The 7,384-nt window shown below is 44.9% G+C and overlaps 1 long non-coding RNA gene across 1 annotated transcript; it reads left to right on the forward strand.

Annotated features, from left to right (window-relative positions):
* The first annotated feature begins 4,775 nt into the window (after nucleotides 1–4,775).
* LOC140636225 (uncharacterized) lies at nucleotides 4,776–6,285 on the forward strand. The gene is made up of 3 exons (XR_012033520.1): nucleotides 4,776–4,968; nucleotides 5,427–5,491; nucleotides 5,582–6,285. It is a non-coding gene; the product is annotated as an uncharacterized lncRNA (long non-coding RNA).
* Nucleotides 6,286–7,384: the final 1,099 nt, after the last annotated feature.

The following is a 7,384-nucleotide window of genomic DNA, read 5'->3' on the forward strand; positions in this document are numbered from 1 at the left end:
CAAAGGAGTGAGCACCTCCCCAAGGAGGCCCATTGGTGACCCTGAGATGCTTGGTTAATGCTCAAAAGTGAAAAGTTGGCTTTCTTCCCTTGGAGGAGGCATTGCGGCGGGGGGGTGGGGGGTGGTGGGGGTGGTGGTGGCAAGAGATAAGAAGATTCTAGGAAGAAAAAAAAATGTAAGGGGAACAGGAGAGTATAAAAGTCTTCAGAGAAGAGGCAAACGAGAAAAGCATTTTCTGCCAACGTTGTGAGAAGCGAAAGAAATCAAAGCAAGCTTGCTTTAGGGCAGGACTAAAAACAACTGGGCAAAAAGAGACTTCATTTCTGAGATAGTGGGTTTCATAACAATGAGGGAAAACCCACGGGCCGTCCAGTGCTGGTCCAGGTTTGCCTAGAACAAGGTCTGCTGCAGGTGACCAGACAAGACACCTGGCCTTGTGGGGGGGATTTCAGAGCCACCTGGGAAGCTCCCTGACCCCCACCCCCACCCCACCCCATGCCTCCATTGTCTTCTGGGACCTTCTCCAAGCCTGCAGGGGACTGCAGGGGACAGTGGGGGCAGAAACCCAGCCTGCCCAAAGGGCTGCTTCCTGAGAGACTAAGAGAGAGAGAGAGAGAGAGAGAGCAAGCTTCTGTGGTGGGAGGTGATGTGTATCCACGGGAGGTATCTTTTTTCTAGAAGCTCCCCAATTCTTGAAAGACAGTCTGTAAAGAAAGGGTCAGCCCACACTGTAAGGTGCCTCTTGGCAGATCAGAAGGCGGCCCCCCTGCAGGCAGCCTGGTGAGGAAGTGGCAGCCACAAGGCTGCAAGGCCGGGCCTGCTTGGACCGAGCAGCTGATGCTCATGGGGTGGCTTCTATCTGAAAGATGAGAAGACAGAGCCAGTGAGGAGAAGGTCTGACTGAGGCGACCTCAGAGCACCGCTGAGAATGGGCAGCCCAAGGCCTGGGAGGGAGCCGGCTGTGGGCAGATGGGCCCAGCGCCTCCCAAGCCCGTCTGAACTTCTTGTTCTCCTCATTTATTTCCCTTTTACTCTCTCTAATGTTCAGTCAGGCTTTGCCAAAGTCCCACCCCGTTTCAGTTTACCAGAGCAATGAGGAACGGGGGAGGAGGGGTAGGTCCCGGTGGAGGCAAGGGAACAGAGGACAAATCGGGCCTTGGTCACCCTCTCAGCTTTTTCTGCCTGTAGATGCTCCTGCAGCATTATTTCTGTCAGGGAAGACATAAGTCCAGCTCACTCCTCACACCGGGGAATGCCTCTCTCAGGGCTCCAGGGTGCTGGGCCACCTAGTACCTCCAACCCAGAATAAGCATTGAGCAGTGATTTCCCTCAGAGATGTTGGGGAAGAAAAACATTAAACAAGCAGATACATAATAGAGGACAAAATTCATATGAATTTTTAGATACTCAATGCAGATTTAAAAATACCTATCTAAAAAAAAAAGTAAAAATTAAAAAAAAATTAATTAGGAGCCCCGCCCTGGGCGGCTCAGTTGGTGAAGGCTTTGACTCAGGTGATGGTCCCAGGGTCCTGGGATCGAACCAGTTTATTTCTCCCTCTCCCTCTGTTTCTCTCTCTCACTTTCTCTCTCTCTCATAAATAATAATAAAAAAAAATCTAAAGAAAATTTAAATAATTTTTTTTTAGCCTCTGGAAAGCAGTCCCTAGAACTGCTCCCAGGTTTTCTTGTAATAGTAAGTCATTTATTCTCTTCTGCTTTTGGGGGTATTTCAGCAGAAAAGTTTGATAAATAGGCTTTAGCTTAGAACCATAGAAGTTAATGACACAGTGAGAATCACAGAGAAAGAAGTTCTCAGGCTCAGGTGGGTTGTCACGAAAAGGGCCTGGATTGTTGACAACAGCTGGCTGAGAACACAGACAAGAGCGAGTTTTGAATTTAAATGAGTAATTACAATGCTCTGAAGTATTTTAAGGACTTCGCAGGAGGCCCCGAGCTCTTGGAATGAGAAAGGGCCTTATGGTCTCTCAGGTCCAGCCTCCTCTTATCCGAGGAAGCCCCATGGCCCACAGGGCTCATGCTCATGGGGTGGCTTCTATCTGAAAGATGAGAAGACATTTGCCTTGTGGTCCCACAGTTATCAGCAAAGATGAACCACAACCAAGGTCTCCCACCTCTAAATGCACTAATGGTAATAACAGGAAGCAAAGCTCTGTCTCTTATTTTACTAATCTTTAGGTTTGAAGATTAAATGTATTCTGAGGTCTATTGACGCTCAGGTTAACTTAAACCCTCCAAGGCTAAAAGTTTCTTCGGAGTTGTGATTGGGGGTATTCCAAGAATGGAGAAATGAGATCTTCTCTCTATTGGCTCATTCATCCAGTTCCTTCTGACGTGCATTAATTGCTTGGTGGTCGCAGGCCAGACACTGTGTATGTGTGGGGAATATGAAGATGAATTATTTTCTGCCCTCAAGAAGTGTGGAGATTGGACTGGAAGACACCCCAGCCTGATGGGGTTGGTGGCGACTCATCACAGCACATCACGATGAGTGCGGGACAGCCGTGCACGGGGTTCTAGGGAAACACAAGAGGGGGTTATGTAGCCCAGATGGGGATGGGGCCAGGGAAACTCTTTCAGAGGTGTCAATTTGCAAAATAGCCGGGATATAGTTGGTAGGCTGGAATGAACCTTTTTTTTTTTTTTTTTTTTTTTTTTTTTAAAGTCTTTTTTTTTTTTTTTTTTTAAATTTTTATTTATTTATGATAGTCACAGAGAGAGAGAGAGAGAGAGAGGCGCAGAGACACAGGCAGAGGGAGAAGCAGGCTCCATGCACCGGGAGCCCGACGTGGGATTCGATCCCGGGTCTCCAGGATCGCGCCCTGGGCCAAAGGCAGGCGCCAAACCGCTGCGCCACCCAGGGATCCCATGGAATGAACCTTTTGATGATAAAGTTTACTCTGCTGGAGTTCATGAAATACTTGAAGAAACTTGGCAGCGTATAGTTCTTGTATGTGTCGTGTCACCAAGTGTTAGATCTGTTGGCTTCCCGTAGGCCACACAATGGAAACAGCTTATTATCAACAGACCTTATGCCATCAGACAGGGCAACAGGTCGTTCACCACGATGTATTTCTTCTCACGTCACACTCCCCAGGTTCATGCTTCTCCAGCCACACAACCTTTTCTTCACTGTGGCTCAGAGGTGCCAAGGGCACACTCAACCCAGGGCCCCCGGACTTGTTCCTCCCTCTGGCCACTTGCCCAGGTATCTCCATATGCTCCTCATCTTATTCGGGTCCCTGCTCCCGTGTCCTTTTAATAGGGAGACTTTCCAGACCACATCACGAGAAATAGTAACAGCAACCCATAGTGGGTTGAAGAGTAGCCTCTCCTCAGGTTGTATCTGTCTCCATTCTGGTCCCCAGAACCTGTGAATGTGAACTTATTTGGAAAAATGGGTCCTAGCAGATGCAACAAAGTTAAGGATTTTTGAGACGAGGATATCATCCTGGATTATTTGGGTGGCTCCTAAATCTAATGACAAGTGTCCTTATGAGAGAAAGTCAGAGGAAGAGTCGGGACAGACAGGAGAGGACGTAGGTCACATGCAGACGTAGGCAGAGGTTAGTGTGATGCAGCCACGTGGAATGCCGGCAGCTGCCAGGAGGTGAAGAGACAGGCAAGGGAATGTCCCCGACAGTTGCTGGAGGAGGCAGGCCCTCCTAATAATGTTGATTTTGGCCTCTGGCCTCCAGACTGAGAGAACAAGTTTCTGTTATTTTAAGCCATCAGGTTTGTGATAACTTGTTATGGCAACCACAGAAAACTAATGAATAACACCACTCTGGTCACTCTCTGCCCCCGTATGCTTTACTCTTTCTTATCAGTACTGACATAGTCTGTCTATCTATCTATCATCTATCTATCATCTATCCATTCATCCAAAAGCACACAGACACACACAAATACACACGTATAGGTAATTTCTTTATTCTCGAATACAAGGGCTTTGTTTTTGTTCACTGTTATATCACCAACATCTAGAATAGTGCCTGGCACGTCGTAGGTGCTTAGTAGATATTGAATGAACAGATAGATGAGATGTTGGATTCTGAGGCTCTGCAGGCACTTAGAGTGACCTTTTCATCCTGTGTGTCACTAAGGAGACAGAGCTGGTTCTGGTGATGTAGAACTTTGAGTAATGGGGAGGGTCGGTGATGAAGAGATCTGGATTTATTTTTTTTTTAAGATTTTATTTATTTATTCATGAGAGACACAAAGAGAGAGAGAGACAGAGACACAGGCAGAGGGAGAAGCAGGCTCTCTGTGGGAAGCCTGATGCGGGACTTGATCCCAGGACCCTGGGATCACAACCTGAGCTGAAGGCAGTTGTTCAACCGCTGGGCCACCCAGGTGCCCCGAGAGATCTGGATTTAAATCTTGGCTCTGCCACTTGTTAGCTGGTGACTTTAGGCCCTGAACCTCCGTTTCATTAATAGTAAAATAAATACCATTGCTGGAGGGCTGAAGGGAATGTTTGTTGATAGCATGGCTGGCTCAGTGCCTGGTGAGCAGTGCTCAGTCTAGTTCTCCTTTCTCTCCCATTCATGGTCTCTACTAGCAGTAGAGACAGGAAGGCTTTCCCCTGTGTGGCCATTTCCTCCTGCATCAGTGGCAGAGGTTCCCAAAGGGAACCGTCACATCCCTTTAGGGCTAGACCTTGCCATTCTTTTTAAAGGTGGGATTGGCTCAATGGAACATAACAAACCTGGTGATTCTCTATTGTGAGATAATGGGCTCCACACACTTTGAAGTTCCACCTCTGGAGATGAACTCTTGCAATCACTTCATCTTACCAGCCTTGTGCTGTGAAGAGAAAAGTAGAGGCCATCTTTACACCTGTAGCATCATGATGGTTGCTGGCATCCATCAGTGTTAGAGAGAAGGAACAGACTCTTCCAGCTGGTCCTGTAGGGATAGCCCTTCAATTGTACACTCATATCTGGTAGATCCTAATATTGTTTTATTTTATTTTATTTTATTTTATTTTATTTTATTTTATTTTATTTTATTTATTCATGAGAGACACACAGAGAGAAAGGCAGAGACACAGGCAGAGGGAGAAGCAGGCTCCATGCAGGAAGCCCAATGTAGGATTTGATCCCAGGACCCGGGGATCACGCCCTGAGCAAAAGGCAGATGCTCAACTGCTGAGCCACCCAGGCGTCCCCCTAATATTGTTTAAAGAAGATTACACTCCACCGCCCCCCCCACTCTGTCATGCACACACACGGTTCTAGTTCTCTTTTTCAAAAATATTGGGTAAACACCCCAAATATTAGCAGTTATTATTTCTAGGCTCCTGGATTTTTGTGTAAAAAATGGTTTTAATCTTTTTCTTGATGCTTTTCTTCATTTCCAAAAATGTAAATTGAACATGTTTCTAATTCATTTTTCCATCAGATAAAACTGCCAGCTTTGCCTTTGAGATTTCATTCCTAGAACTGGTTCAGAATATAAATGCTAAGGTGAGCTTCTGTGCCAGTGACTGGGGATTTTCTCTAGTCCCTGGCTGATCATGTAGAAGCTGAGTTTCTCATTTCTTCTCTCTTCTGAAGCCATCATACAGACACAGACTTTCATGGCAAAGAGGAGTAACAGCAACTTTTGTCTGTCAAGAAGCTTAGCCATGATTTCCTCCATCAGCTCCTCATCTTTGCTATTTCATTGGTTCCCTTGATGACAACTTTTCCTGAGGTCGTATGCAGACTTACTGTAAAGCAGTGATCTCATCATACTTTTTAAGCTTCTGGTTAAAAATAGAATATCTCCTGTAATTCCCAAGGAAAATCAGTTCTGTAAAATCTCATTGTTAATTCATAAAGGGCGCTTGGCTGTGCAAACAGAAGAGCGTGGAATCCAATGGGTGTTTCCAAAGTTATAATTTCTTACAGGAGTTTAATACATCATCTTTGTCAACTGTGTGGGCATGAACCAGGTAAACTTCACCAAATGGAGATAGATAAATATGATTTTGCACGAATTAGAGCAACATTTGCAAAAAGCTCTCGGCAGAATATTTCATTCGTATTTGGTTCCAGCGTCTTGTGTTTTTCTTCAAAATTGAGAAGAGAAGGGTTTCTACCACTCATTGTGCAAATGTGTTCTATGCTTTAAAGCGGAGGGAGCATAAGTTGTTATTATGATAATGTTAATAACACTTTTCATGTACTACATTTTGGTTGACATTTCATCTTAATTGAGAAAAATCTAAAATTAATCTTTGTAAGAAACAGGACCAGAGTGGCTAATCAGGTTTGGAACTGGGACTAATTGTACCATAATCAGATTGATGGGCTGTTAAATATCTGATGTGAAAACCATATCATGAAATGATAAGAAAGAATCTGTACAAAAGTCCCCTTGAATTTTCCCCTTGTCTTTTATTGTGCAGTTTGTTCAAAAGGCTTATTACCTCCTCAAAGCACAGATCTAAGATCTCTACCATCTGGTAACTTTTACTTTTTAATCGACTCAACTTTCCTGAGAGAGTTGCAGTAAATAGATAAGCAAGCAAGTAAGTAAATCTTTGTCATCTATTTGTCCAGGATAAGATGCTACAATGAGGCTGGTTTGGGGAACTGAAGCTGATTCTGATGTTTTTAGATTAAGGTTCAAGTCTGCCTATGGTTTAATTGTTGCTCCTATGGGGTGGAGCAGATTGAGACAGCAGACACGGGATTAGGAATTTGGTAGAATTGGAAAGGTCTAAGCAGCAACTATTCGGTCTTTCACCTCCCATCATCCCTTGGTAGGGTAGTCCATCTGGTTAGGGTGTTGGTACTCAGGATCCTGCAGACTCATAAGAGTTGTGTGGGAGTTTGTGAGAGATGAAACACAAGTTCAACTTTTGCTTTTCTCCTATAAGCAGCAGAAATCAGAGGTAGGTTTTATGGAAGGACTTCATGAATTTACATCAGAGAAAGTCTAAAAATCCACAGGCCACCTAAACCCATGTCAAAGGGTGGGTGTCATCAATTTGATGACACTGATGAGGTCAACAGCTGTGAGCTCACTGCTCCGGTCTTTGTTTCCCAGCTGATTGTTGAGGTAGAGGTGTTGTAACCTCAGATTCAAGTTTCCAAATGACACTGAGGGATTGGGTATCAAGTTACAGAGAGTTCTCTAAAATATCCAGGCTCAATATTTGAAGATGAGATTTGAGGCTGAAGCTGATAGAAGCAGCAGAAAGGAGCTGGAGATGGATTCAGTCAAGAAGCAGGGTTGTCAAGGCAGCAGAAATGTTGGAAAGTCTAACTCAGAGGAGAATTCAGTGTGTCTTTGTATGTACAAAATGTACCCCCTGAACATGTCCAAAGGGGATGTCATTTTTATTTGGGGGAAGGGAAGAAAGGCACTAG

This window comes from Canis lupus, chromosome 7 (assembly GCF_048164855.1).
Source record: "Canis lupus baileyi chromosome 7, mCanLup2.hap1, whole genome shotgun sequence".
NCBI lineage: Eukaryota > Metazoa > Chordata > Mammalia > Carnivora > Canidae > Canis > Canis lupus.